At 44.1% G+C, this 14,587-nt stretch overlaps 1 long non-coding RNA gene across 1 annotated transcript in view; it reads left to right on the plus strand.

The window, feature by feature from the left end:
• Nucleotides 1–14,587, plus strand: part of LOC135319475 (uncharacterized) — a 44,736-nt gene that overhangs the window by 6,608 nt on the left and 23,541 nt on the right. Inside the window, exon 2 of the long non-coding RNA XR_010378108.1 lies at nt 2,274–2,371. This is a non-coding gene — a long non-coding RNA (uncharacterized LOC135319475). The remainder of the gene's footprint in view (nt 1–2,273; nt 2,372–14,587) is intronic.

Here is a 14,587-nt window from a genome sequence, read left to right on the forward strand (position 1 = left end):
AAAGGGAAGTTTTGAGCACATCCTGTAGGTGAGGCACCGTTTGGTGAGTTGTGGATATTGCGATGACCCTGGCTGATAGGATTCCTGCTTTCATGGGACCTACAGATACAGAAGTGAGAGAATTACCACTTACGATAAGTGCTGTTAAGAAAGTCAACTAACTCTTTGATGGGTGTGTGTGACAGATTGGATGATTAGGGAGATTTAAGGAAACAGCTATGCTAAGAACTCAAGAAAGAGTGCTCTCAGCAGAGGCAACAGCAGGTGCAAAGGCTCTGAGGCACGTTGGTGAAACAAGAAGATGGCCAGTGGGTCTGGAGTGGAATGAGGGAGGTGGGGTAGAAGGTGGGGAGAGCTTAGGTCAGGGAGGATCCAGATCATGCAGGGCTTCGTAGGGCACAGAAGAGAGTTTGGATTCTATCCTAGAAGTAATATAATACCATTGGAGGGTTTTAAACTAGAACATGACCATGTTTTTTTATGAACCATGTTAAAGAGTTTGGACTTTGTCAAAGAACAACAGGGACTCACCAAAGATTTAAAGGCAGGGCAGCGTCAGGATTAGAATCACATTTTATAAAGTTTACTTGGGCTGTGGTAAGGACTGCAGCTAGGTGGGCCTCAAGTCCACCTAGGGAAAGACTTTCTTTTTTTTTTTTTTAACAACTTTATTGTGGTATAATTTCTGTACAGTAAACTATACATATTTCAGATGTACAGTTTGATGAATTTTAATAGATGTATATACACCTATGAAAGCACCACCAAAATCAAGAAACCTAACATGTCCATCACTCCCCAAGAGGTGCAAATTTCGAACTCCCAATTTCACCCTTCCCACCATAGGGGAAGGCATTCTGGTAGTGGAATGAGTGATTCAATGCAAGAATGACTGAATTAACATCATTAACTAGATCTCAAGCTTCCTTACATCATAGCTTCTTGCTTTGAATGTTCTATGGCATAAACTTTAGGTCTTTGTGAAAGTCAATTTTTAATTAACATTCAACTAGCCAAATTGACTAGCCAACGCAAAATCAAACTAGATCCCTCACGCACTGTACGGACCCTGAGTCCTTGTGTACAGCGTGGATCTTGTCCATGGTGTGGAAAGAAGTCTGTCTCCTTTACCTTGCTCGCTTCTCACCTGTTTACCTTCACAGCCGCTGATGGAAGGTGAGTCGGTTTCCAGCAGCATCTGGACAGGAGCGAATCCCATCTGGAACCAAATGAATCCTAAGCCCTGTTTGAAATGTGTATTTCCAGCCTGCACAAGGCAAACTGGCACTATGCCAGGCTGCTTAAAAGAATTCTCAATGCTCGTACATGACAGAAGTCCTGTTCTTTGCTTGGGGGCCTTGCTAGCCAACAAGGGCTCAACCAGTGTCAAGAAACAACAACGAGATGTTTGTTTAGCAGCTAGTATGTATCAGGGACTGGACTAAGGGATTTACATTTATTCTCTGATTTTAAACCTCACAACAACCTTATTCAATAGGTGTTCTTCACTAACTCTATTTCAACAGGAAAGAAACTGGGAACCAGAGAGGCTAAGTAACTTATCTAATGTCTTGTAACTGAGAAGATGCCAAGCAGGCTTTGAACCTAGTTCTTTCTGATTCCAAAGCCTTGTGTCATTTTAACAGTAAATTTTAATTTATTTTTTATTTCAGTGACTCCTTATGATTATGAAAGTTACTTATGCTCACCGTCACACATTCAATCAGTTTAAGGTTACTCAGACTACTTGCATAAGTATTTGTTCTGGTTATCGATTGCTGCGTAACAAATCACTCCAAAGATGAGTGGCTTAAAAAAATTCATTTAATTATTATCTCATGGTTCTGGGGGCTGACCCAGCTCAGCCAGTTGTGTCTGCCTCAGCACCTGTCATCTGGTGACGCCTGGGTATCAGGTGGGGCTGGAATCATCTTAAAGTTTATTTACCCTCGTGTCTGGTACCTGATGATGATGGGGACCTCACTGGGGGGCTATCTGCTGGAACTCAAACACTTGAATTCTCCCTGGGCTTCCTCAGAGTGTGATGGGTGGGATCCAAAAGCAAGCAGAAGGAAGCAGAAGGAAGTAGAAGCTGCTCATTTCTTAAGGCCTGGGCAGGAAACTGGCACAGGGCTTCTGCTATTTTCTAGGAATCAAGCCAAGACTGAGGGGAAGAAGACATTCCACGAATGTCATTCCAGGAATGTCAAAGGATTTACAGGCCATATTTTAAAACTGCCTCTGATCACAAATTATTCCTGTCTCCCTTTCAGCAAAATGTAGTCGTTCCTTTCCGAGATGCTCTTGAAACACCTCCTGCGGTCAGGTTCAGGCTTGAAGTCCAGGATCTCATCTTTGGTATCACTTCCAGGTATGGCTCTTCAAGAATGATTCTTCTTGACCTGAGTATCTGTGAACGAAGAAGACAACTTGTCTGTCTTCCACACCCAACATACGGTGGTGGGATAGGCGTCTGATAACTGCAGTAAATACATTGTGGGTTCCTTGATTAGGGTCCAGTTCTCTTCAATACGTCTCTGCAGCTCTGCCTGTTACCCAAAAACTAGGTTCACCTTTTGGTGGATGTTGAGCTGGAGAAGGAAGGTCTTACTACTTGCAGCAAGTAGGGAGAACACCGGGGATCTGTCCCAAAGCAATGTGGGGGAAGATTTAAGCTCAGGGTACGTGCATATGGATGAAGGGGCTCGAGCAGAGAATTCAGCATAGAACTGGGGCAGAGCTTTAGTTGATTGAAGTCATAGGGGTCAGAAAAGGTCAACATCATCATTTCTTAGGTTCTGACCAGTCTCCGGTCTCAGCACAGTTAGCATCCTCCCTCCGGGTGGGGCCTTAATTCCTGCCGAACTCAAGGATGCATATCACATTGTTATGTATCTCTTCTTTCATTTATTTTATTTTTTTATTTTTTGTATCTCCTCTTTTAGTTCAAGCTGATTTTAAAAAACTTTGACAATCTTTTATGATTCTTACTAGAGTTCCTTCCATCGGGGAAAAAGCCACTGCCACAAATCTCTTTGACTCATGTACGTCCTGTTCTACCTTAGATGCCTTTTCAGGCTTCTGTGGGACAATGCCCTTAAGAGTCTTAGAAATCCTGTTGTTCATAGAGACAGTGAGGCACACCCATAAGCTCTTTAGAAGGATTTTGTCTGTTTGGAACGCTTAATAACTTATCTTCTTAAGTCCTTCTGGGCTCTTAACAAAAGACGCTAAGTGTATCCTTTGCTGGAAAGCCATTTTAATATGAGAATAGTTTGCTCTTGCAAAAGGCTGGGAGTGAGAAGTAGTTTTTATTTTCAAACCCAGGAAACCCTAGCTATTTTACATACCCCATAAATTTTGCTTGAAAACCAAGAAAGTTCCCTTTTTTTAGCTGCTCTCTCTGTTTTGCATTTTACTGTAGGCAGGTTGGTCAGATGATCATGTTTGTCAGGTACCTTTCCTTCTTTTCTCCATTACAGCAGGCAACAGTGTCACCAAACTTTCCACTGGCCAGAAGGGGCCTCTTTCCTCCGGCTCCCAGTGGCATTTTCCTCACTTTCCTTTAAGTCATCGCCAAGACCCTTCAGATTATCATTAACATACACTTCATGGCCCCTCCAGCTCCTGCCTGCCGGTTAAACACAAGAATGATTGTGTTGCTCTGATTTATAATAAGGAAAGTGTATTTGGTCTTTAGACATTGGGACTGGGAGCAGAATGGTAATAATGCCACATGTTTCGGTTTTTGTTATAGCAGCAACCCACTTCTGATACCAAAATATGTTCCAGTTACCTGTTGCTGTGTAATGTCACCCAAAACGTAATTGCTTAAAATACCAACGATTATTTTTATTGCTCATGGTTCTCAGGCTTGGCAAGGCTCATTTAGCCAGTTCTCGGTCAGGATCTCTCATGAATTTGCAGCCATCTGGCTGGGGCCAGAGTCATGAAGCCTGGCCCAAGCTGCACCAATCTAACCCCTCCTCTGGGAATGATAACTGGGGTATCGACAGACCATGCTAAGTCACCTAAGGACAGTCAAGCTGAGAAGCCGTGGGGATTTTTAGAGTCAAAGTGGAGATGAGACTCGTATATTGAACCATATACAAGATGAACAAAGGAAGTTATCTGTTGGGAGAGAAAACCAAGACGTAGAGATGACAGAGAGCACTGGGCACTCCGAGTCCTGGCTGTGCTTCGTTTCCTTAACACTCCTGCACTCTCACCATAAACTTCTATTCTGACTTGAGTTGGCCTGGGGAGATACCTCTTTCTGACATGCAACGTACTGCCCTGACCAGAGGCTTGGAGGGATGTGGTGAGGCTTTTTGTCATTCTTAAGGAGTAGTGGGAAGAAACGAGCATGCCCTTCAGGACCCTTGATTCAGGCATTCATTTATTTATCCATTATTAATTCAGATAAGTCTCTATTGAACTTCTGTTAGGTACCAATTTCTGCTAGGCCCTAGGGACAATGGAGGTCCCTGTCCTCATGGAGCTCACAGTCTTGGTGAGAATCACCTAGAGCCAAGTTCAGATTCCTCCTCTGGCAGTTACTAGCTGGGTGAATTCTGCACTTATTGGAGATTCCATTTTCTCATCTGGGAAATGCACATTGCTTTGTAGACTTGGTGTGAAGATTAAATGGGATGTGTGTGTGTGTGTGTGTGTGTGTATGTATCATATGGCACTTGAAAACCCCTTAAATATTTGGGTGTCTGTTTCTTTCTCCTCTTTATTAAATCAGCATTTACATCTCGGGCTGGATCATTCTTTGTTGAGGGGGCATCCTGTGCACTGTAGGACGTCTAGCAGCACCCCTGGCCTCTACTCAGAAGATGATAGTAGCATTCCCCTGGCCCCAAGTTTTGATAACCAAACATGCTCCCTGGGGTGGGGAGGGAGGTTAGAGAAGGGGTGGGCAAAATCACTCCCAGTTGCAAATCATCACTTTAGATAAAAGGCAGAGACATTTGTCCCGAAAGCTACAGATCCCGACATCCACCTCTGCATTTGACTTCCCAGTCCATCTGACTCCCTTCCCCTGGATCTTTGCCTCCAACACTAAATGGCCTCAGGAGGAAGTAGACACCAACGCCAATGTCATAATGCTGGCGTTGAAGAAAGGAAAATCTGCATAGCCTGTCCTTCCTTCTTACTCTAAGGCCAAGCCCAGTCCTGCCTGTTTAATTACCTGCAGTCATTTCAGCATTAACCAGGTCTGCTGATCCACTCCGGTATGAAAAACAACAGGCATGGCCAGATCTGATAGCGCAGAGAAATCGGATCCTTTCCCTGGTACTTTTCACATGGGCCCCAGCTGGGGGCTGAGGGTCATGGCTTGGTGGCTCATAGCTGGAACACATTTGGCATTGCCTGAGTGAGAGGAAGGGATTCTGTTTCCAGCCGTTGCTCCAGAATTTCACAATAGGGGGAGGTCATGGGTGTAGCAGCCTGATTTGTATGGAAACTGAATTTGTGTGGCAAGAATATGATTTATCCACAGAACTGTGAAAATACCTTAGTTTCCCCAAAAGGCCTTTGTTTACACTTTACAGAAGTTTGAGGACAAAGTCAGCTGTTCACATTAAACACCAGGGTGATGATGATAATGATTTCATCTGGGGTGGCGGCTTTCTCCCAGCCCTCTGCTGTCAGAGCGTGTGGGCTGAGACTGGCCTGAGCATCTCACCACTCTCTCTCTGGCTCACTTACTCGCTTTCTGCTGTTCCTTGACCATCAAGCTCCTTCAGGGCCTTTGCACTTGATTTTCCCTTTTCCTGGAATGTGCTTTATTTTAGCTCGAGCCGTCATAACAAAATACCGCAGTCCAGGTAGCTTAAACAGAAACTTACGTCTCCTGAGTCTGGAGGCTGAGAAGTCAAGCTGCTAACAAGGTAGGTTTCAGTCTGAGGCCTCTTCTCTGGCTTGTGAGTGGCCTCCATCTCTCTGTGTGCAGAGGGATGGGGAGAGCAAGCTCTCTGGTGTCTCTTTATAGGGACACTAATCTTACGGGATCAGAGCCCACCCTTATGACCTCATTTCCAAGTACAGCCACACTAGGGGTTAGGGCTTCAGCCTATGAATTTTGGGGGGACGCAAACATTTAGTCCATAACGTTCCCCCATTAGACCTCCATTTGACTCTGTCCCCACCTTGATATAGCTCTTGGCTTTTGACAACATATCTTCCCCCACTTTTTCTGTCACTTTCTGTCCTTTTCTGCTTTGTTTTTGTTCCTATAACTTAGCACTACCTAAACAGTTTAACATTTTAAAAATTGTGTTTATTGTCGGTCTCTGCTTCATAGATTTGTTCAGGATTAAGTGAGCTATCTTAAATAAAAGTATTCACTCAGCAAATGTTTATCACATGCCTACAATGTGCAAGGCCCTGTACTAGGTTCTAGGTTTGCAGGGGTGAAGAAAATCCCATACATTCCCTGCCCTCAAGTTGCTTCCAGTCTGATAAGAACATTTATGGAACACTTACTAGGTACCAGGATGGTGCTGAGAGTTTTGCTTAGATTATTTCATTTGATCTTCATAAAAACCCTGTGACATAGGTCCTACCTATTGTTGCATTGGTTTTACGGAAGGGACAGCCAAGGCTCTAAATGGATGAGCTACTTTTTCAAGGTCATTCACCTGGTTGGGGCTGGGTCTTACAGGCTGACACCGTAGCTGATGCTCTGGACCACTGTGCTAAACTCCATGTGGAAGGCTCAGGGTACTGGGTACAGAGCACATTCCAGGGGATGAGCAACATCATGTTTGGCTGTAACCTCAATCTTGCAAAGAATTCAATACTGATTATTTCCATTAACCATCAGAATAACCCACAGGTGCACTTCACTATAAACAAATTTATTTATTTGTTTATTTTTTCTCTTTTTCCTTGCATTTTTTGTTGATGTTTTTAGGGGGAGATAATTAGATTTGTTTATTTATTTTTTAAATGGAGGTTCTGGGGTTTGAACGCAGGACCTCGTGCATGCTAAGCACTGAGCTATACCCTCCCCCTCTAAACAGATTTGAATCTAAACACCTACATGCACAAGATTGATACTCTGAGGCATTATCAAGAATGTTATAAAAATCATTGCCTTGGGATTCCTTTCCTGTAGGGTGTGTGATAGAAGACACAGTAGGGGTTTTGGAGGCAGAGAGACCTGGGTTCAAATCTTTACTCTGTCACCTACTGCTGTTGATGAAAATAATTAATAAACAGTCAATAATAAGAATAGAAAAGAATTTTATTGGAGCCAAACTGAGGACTAGCCTGGAAGCCTACTTCCCAGGTTGCTCTGAGAATCTGCTCCAGAGAAACAGGGTTTTCTGCACAGTTTTATATTGTGTCAGAACAAAGAACATTAGACGAGTCAGGGTTACATTACTTCAAGTTTTCAAAAAAAAGAACCAAAAACAAAAAAAACCCAGTAACAACAAAACCAGACCAGGACATACACAGCAAGTCAGTGTGACCTAAGCACCTGGGAAGGGAGTCTTAAACACAGGAGGACCAGCATTGGTGTCCAAGGAAGAGGGGCATTTAATCTGCATTTTTAACATGGACATACTTTACTTCTGGTCAGTGTACCCTTTTCTTTAATAATTAAAGCAGATGTACAATGTATGTTTGATAGGCTGCAAACAGGCTATTTTAGCATAAAATTCAAGTTAACTCATGTATAAGCAAGGATGACTTCCCCATATCTCAAGATGTGAAAATTTCTTTTATCACTGCCTTTGGAAGCTTCGATGGGTTCTGAGACTCAGTTCTCTTATCTGTGAAATGAGGATGATAATACCTTCTTCATGAAGTTTTAAAACGTTCCTGCAAACAGAGGATACTTAAAGAGTGTTGCTATGAACATTGGGGTGCATGTGTTTTTTCAAATTATAATTTTCTCTGGATATATGCCCAGGAGTGGGATTGCTGGATCATAGGGTAAGTCTGTTTTTAGTCTTTTGAGGAATCTCCACACTGTTTTCCGTAATGGTTGCACCGAATTACATTCCCACCAACAGTGTAGGAAGGTTCCCTTTTCTCCACAGCCTCTTCAGCATTTATCATTTGTGGACTTTTTAATGATGGCCATCCATTCCTTTTTTTTTAATCCATTTTTGATGTCTTTTATTATGATTATGATTATGATTGTATTGTTTAATTATTTTATTTTGGCAGGGTGGGGGAGGTAATTAGGCTTGTTTATTTTTAGAGGAGGTACTGGGGATTGAACCCAGGACCTCATGCATGCTAAGCATGAGCTGTACCCTCCCCTATTCTTGATGTCTGATTGGGTATATGAAGCAGTACCTAATTGGCTGTCCTAATTTGCCCCCAAGATGACTCTGTTTGGTGAGCCATCTGCCTGGATCCCTGCAGGTCAAGCCCCTTGGCTGCTATTCTAACCTTGTTGCCATTTCTGGGAATTGCACCATCTTGTTTCTTAGGGTTGAGTGCTTCCACTGGTCTTTGCTCCTCCGGAATTTTATTCTCCAGTTTCGTCTACAGAACCCAGTTCTGTAACGGTTGCTATTGAGCATCTCATGCTACTGTTGCCCCATCACCAACACATTTTTTTTACCTCTCTGCTAGTTGGAGAGTCCTCCAGGCCTTCTCAAGGAACACCAGGTCAGCTGGTGGGTTTCATCCCAGCATGTCACCCCTCCGAGTCCGTCCTTCCCTCCAGTTTGCAGGGGCAGTTCTGGCATCTCTACGTTGTTCAGTTTGGATCCTTTCTCTCTCCAGTCTTTCAAGTTCTGTGCCATCACCATACTGGAACCATCCCCTGGAGACCCTGCCAGGGTGTTAAACCTCCTATCAGTGGAGAGGACCCCTCTACATAAAAAAAGAAACCAACCCTCTACTTATCCAGTTAATATATGTCACCCCCCATCTTGATCCTGCACCCCCGGAATCTTCCACAGGCAGTTTGGGCTTGTGTATGTTGGCCAGGTCTGACGTATAACCCCTTTCTTTCCTCAGTGGGCCCCGCACTTCCTGAGTTGGTCCATGCTGAAGCTTTACCCTGGTTATCAGTCTGGTGGCTAGGGAAGGAGGTGGGGCAAATCCCCAGGAGAATTGCTTTGTAAAGCACCTGCCTCGTTTTCCAGCGAGGCAGGGTGGAGGTGGGGCTCTGCCTTTCGGCAAGAAAACAGAGATTCACCTGCAGGCCCGGAGGTTCAGGAGTATGTGAGTTTGTCTCTTCAGATAGTCCCTCCCAAGAATCAGGGTCCTCTCCTTCCCTGCACGGGCTTTGTGTTCGCTGTTAGGGGATGCGCCTAGCCCAGCACTGGCCTTCTTTGAAGTTCTGCCACTCTAACGCTTCCTCTGTGTGCCCTCCAGCTCCAGGAGGCCAAAGTCTCTTTAAGTGCTGCCAGGCAGGCCCTCTGAAATTGTTGATCAACGAGTCTGTCATTTTCTCTAACAAATCAGCAGTGCTCAACAAGAGTCACCCTATTCCGAGGCCTGTTTGGTGACCATTTCCCTCAGACCTCAGATGCTAGAGATGTTATCGACCTGGACTCTTGGACTCTTTAATCAACAGAAATTGATAAGAGGCCAGAAGAGGAATTCAGGCAAGGCTTTACTGGGACTCGTGCTACAGCACGAGGGGAGTGGAAACAAGTAACAGGTGCCCCGGCTCACTCCCGGATGCGAGGTGAGCTGGTCCTCAAAATGCGCTGCAGGTAGGGATGGATGGGTGGGTCAGGCTGGAGGGGCGGCTTAGGTGGTCTGCCCACCCCCTTGGGGGTGCTATGTGCATGCTTGGTACCCTGCTTTTGCTCCTGGCACTCAGAGGTGGCAGTTGGGTTTTCACCTTTTTGTATCTTATTGTTCATAATTTGCCCCAGCTGCGTGCCTGCAGTTATTTTTAGTCCCTTATAGTTTCATTGTATTCTGTTGCTGGCGGAGATGTTCGTCCAGGTGCAAGCACTCCAGTAAAGGGTCCCGGGTCCCAGATCAGCGTGTGCCCTCCAACTTCGCCGCGTCCTGTTCACCGACAGTGAAATCCTTAGCAATCGCACAAAAGCCGCATGCAGTTTGTTTCCCAGGACCGCTTCTGGTACCCACTGTTTTGGGTTCTTTATTCAAGCAGTTTTTTGAGGGAGCAAAAAAGAAAGGGAATGAGGAAGCCAGACAGGCTGGTGCGAAGCCCAGCAGGAATGTGGTCTCAGCGGGCGTGTACTTCAGCCCGTCTCCCCGGGATGCTCTGCCGCACGCGTGGGGTCACAGAGCTGTCCCCACCTGGAGGCTAGGCCGCCTGCCTGTTATGTCCCCGCAGCAGCCAGCCACTGGCCTCCTCTCCCAGGAGGGAGCACACACTGGGTCATTCTGTCCCCCTTCTCAGAGACCTGTCTCAGAGGGAAAGCAGATCTAAAAGCCTTAGGGGTGAGAAGCTTGAAGAAGAGGTTTGGCTTTTGGCCCAATTTCTCTGGAAAACGATTTCAGGCTTGAAGACATTTTAATTCATTGCAATGCATGTCACTGATGCCATCTCTGCTGGGATGGCTGTTGGCATGGGGACCGTGAGGAGGCCTAGGAAATGCAGCTGTGTGGCCAGGTTTGCCTTCTGGGACGCTGTAGTTGGATAGTCACGGACACCACAGGGATGGAGTTGCAGAGGTCTCTGTCTTTGTCTCCCCTTGATGTGCAGGATGTTCACTACAGGTGCAGTAGTTGTGGACTGAGTGAGAGGATCGATCTGAAACCTGGAGAACTTGGGATATAGAGATTGAGTTTCTTTTTTTCAACCAGATGTTTCTAGTGGGCGTGAGAGGCAGGGATGACAGGAAGGAGGGGGACTTGGTGGTTCAGTACCTACTCTTAGGAATCAGGCAGACCTGGGTTGGAATCCCAAAAACGTCTTTTCAAGGCCACATGACCTTGAGCAGGGAACTTAACTTCTCTGAGCCTCAGTTTTCTCTTCTCTTAAATGGGGATGACACCTGTATCTACTTACTAGGGTTGATATGAGGATTAAATGAGATAATGCAGGGAACAGATTTAGCACTGGGCATCTGGTGACTGCTTAGTAAATACTATTATGGACAACAGTGTTCTCTGAACCTTTTTGGGCTTCTTCTGGAGGCAGCATGATAGAGGAGAAGAAGCCAGGGCTTTGAAATGTGGGAGAATTCGCTTCCATTTCTGAATCTGTCACTTCCTGGCTGTGTGACTGTGGGCAATTTACTTCCCCTCTCTGAGCCAAGGTGACCTCATCTGCCAGGAAGGAGAAATACACCTACACTGCAGAATTTTGGTGGAAAAAACATCTAGCCCAGATTGTGGCTCACAGCTGGCACTCAGCTAATGTCAATACTCTTCTTATTTTACAACAACAAAGTATGTAGCCCACACCTTTATTTTCTCACGTGTGACTTGAGGCCAAAGTTGGAGATTAGATTCTTAAAGTTTCCCTGGAATAAGAAGACAGGATGCAGAATGGGTGAAGGCATTCATTAAATGCTCACTTTGGAAGGCAAAATACTCCAGCATCTCAGAAAGAAGTATTAACTGGAACAGAGATAGGCAGGATCAAATAAGCCAAGACAACCAGCTCGGAGATGCCATTTTAACAGCAGGAGATGTCACCTGTCTTCAGGAGCGTCTGCTTCCCATGACCCTTAATGACCGTGGTGATGATGTTGATGGTGGCTGGTTTCCTGGAACACTTCCTCTTTCCTGGGCACCGTGCTAAGCACTTGACATGTCATATTTCTTTTAGTCTACTTAATAACCCTGTGGGGGAGATACTTTTATCCCCTTTTACAGATAAGGAAAGCTGAATCTCATAGAAGGAAACTTCCAAGGTCATGAGCTGATGAGCAACACACTGGTATTAGGATTGAAGCCTGATTTTAATACCAGCGCCCCCTTAACATCCCATGAATGTCCCGAGAGTCAGCACTCCATGGAGATGCCCCGGAGGGCTTCTCTGAGAAACATCGAATCCTTAGCAGGGAAAATTCTCTTCTAAAAGGAATCATTTTGAAACAATCTTTCATATTACTTGTGAGATTTATATTTAATGGCTGGAGAAATGCTTACTTCCTCTGGTTAATAACCTAGGCACAAAATTATATCTACAATAGTAAGGTCTCAGTGTTGAGAAGGGAAAAAAAAGTCACTTAGAAAATGTTGGTAGTGTTGTCTCTGGTTATTTGGAAGGATTCCTTTTCTTCTTTACATTTTCCAAAATTTCTGCAATTCTCATTTATTATGTTAGAAATAGGAAGAAAACGGTTAAAGATAACTAGGAAAAATGATTATCCGTGTTGTTAGTGATCAGAGAGGTTCAGTTGTGTGGAAAATAAACACTTGTAGAACCAAACTGAAAACCATTAGAAACTTTTCTTATCTGTTAACATAGGCTAAATTCATGAACAAGTTTGCCTTTAGAGTAATGTACTGGCTCCACCAATGAAGACCAACAGAGCTTCAAATCCAGTGAATTACTCTAACAGGTGCAGCATGTGTGCGGACGGACCCAGCTGGGAGATTGATGTGGGGGACAGCCTGTGAGAACAACGTGTTTCCATGGAGATGAGCCTGGGAGAACGGCAGGCCACCTCTCACTAGCTCCTTCTCTGCATGGCCCAGGAATTCTCACAATGGAGATAGATAGAAAAGGAAGGAAGGAAGGAAGGAAGGAAGGAAGGAAGGAAGGAAGGAAGGAAGGAAGGAAGGAAGAAAAGAAGAAAAGAAAGAAAGAAAGAAAGAAAGAAAGAAAGAAAGAAAGAAAGAAAGAAAGAAAGAAAGGCAACAAAAAAACTGTTACCTTTTGTTAAACATTTAAAGTTCAAATACTATCATCAAAAAAAAAAAAAAAAAGATAAATTGACTTAAAAATTTTCATCCTTCCAAACACGGTTCTAATACTGGGATACAGCAGCGAACAGGATGAGGTTCCAGTGTCTCAAAGCTGACATTTTATTTCTACATCATTTTGTGTTAAGCCAATAGATAGGGTTTGTATGACTCTAACTATATAATAAATATCGTTCATGGTTCAGCCAAAATTTATGCTCTGATACTTTTTTTGGCTTTTGTATTTTTGGTACTACCACTGTTTTTTCCTAGTTGTTGAGGTGCCTTGATATTTGTCATTTGCTTCGTTTTCAAGGTACTCATTGGTCTTTATTTCCCGTGTTCCTACAAATCTGTCAAATGCCTATCTATTTCTAAATGTTCAGAGACATCAGATCATCATCTCCAAGCTTCGTCCCCCCTTCCCAGCACCGCCGCCCCCCAAGACCTCTTCCTTCTCTAATCTGGCTGGCTGGTACTTTGCCACACTTCTGGGTGGGGCCCCCTGTTTCCTGGATCCTGAGTCTTCTTGTGTTGTTGTAGTCCACGTGTACTCCTCACTGCCTTCTTGAGAAAGACTGCTTCGGAGACCTGGCATAACGAAGCATTTGCTGCCTTCCTCACACTTGGTTCATAGTTTGTCTTTGTACAAAAGCCTCGACTGAAAATAATTTTTCATCAGAAGGCTGTTGAAAAATCCGATGCAATTATGACTCCCTTTGCTTTGTAGGTGAATATATTTTTTTCCTCTCTGGGTTCTTTTAGAATTTACTCTTTATCCCCAGTAAAGTGATATTTTTTCTGGGTGCTTGGTGTGATTTTTCAGTCTAAAAAGTCATGTCCCTTAATTCTGGGAAATTAAATTCACAGCAAAAGCTTTGTTAACCGACTTCTACTTAATTGCCTTGCTAGATTAACCCCCACCATCTGTTCTGTCTGAAAAGTGTACGGACTGATGCTCACAGCATACTGGGTGCTGATGGAATGGGAGTACCCACCGTATTTATTCCAACAGCTGAGTTGCGAGCTTAACAATCTCAGTCAGTTGCATTTGTTCCTCAACCTGCTTAGGCCAGTTGCACCTATTACTGTAATGTTATAAATTAGTTGAAAAATCATATCCACGAATGAATATGCGTGTGAAAAAGAGAATTGTTACCATGAAAACCAAGTTGAAAACTTTGGGAAAAAATGGATAAAGTCAAGTTGCTTATGTAAAAGCCTGAACAAATAAAAACTCTAAGACAGGTCAGCACTCAGGTTGCTTTGGAAGTGGCTTTAAATTCTTGCTCTTCTTTAAATAAATTGAAAATCTTCGGCAATGCTTTCTAGGAAATGCATTGGAAATGGCTTAGAGATCCAGTTGGCAGACCTGTTACACTCAAAGGGGAAGCCTTGGCCTGAATCAAAAGATTGGGGGAATACATGCACATTTATGTGGTTTAAGGGGAAAATAAAATGGTTAAATACTAACTTGAAAGTGTAGAAACCTGGCAGATGCCACTTAACCAGTTGGTAATCTTGACGTCACCAACACTGGGTCCAGCCATACCTCCTGATGGGGATGCACTGAGAGGATACCATGTCCCTGCATTGGTTTTTCTGCCCAAAGTGTAGAACGTCAGTCTAATCATAAGGAGACCTGAGATGAAAACAAGTCAGGGGACAGTCTGCAGAATAACTGGCCTGAACAATTCAAAAATGTCCAAGTCAAGAAAGACAATGAACGGCTGATTAATGGAGACCAAAGAGACATAGCAGCTGGGTG

The sequence above is a fragment of the Camelus dromedarius genome, chromosome 27 (assembly GCF_036321535.1).
Source record: "Camelus dromedarius isolate mCamDro1 chromosome 27, mCamDro1.pat, whole genome shotgun sequence".
NCBI lineage: Eukaryota > Metazoa > Chordata > Mammalia > Artiodactyla > Camelidae > Camelus > Camelus dromedarius.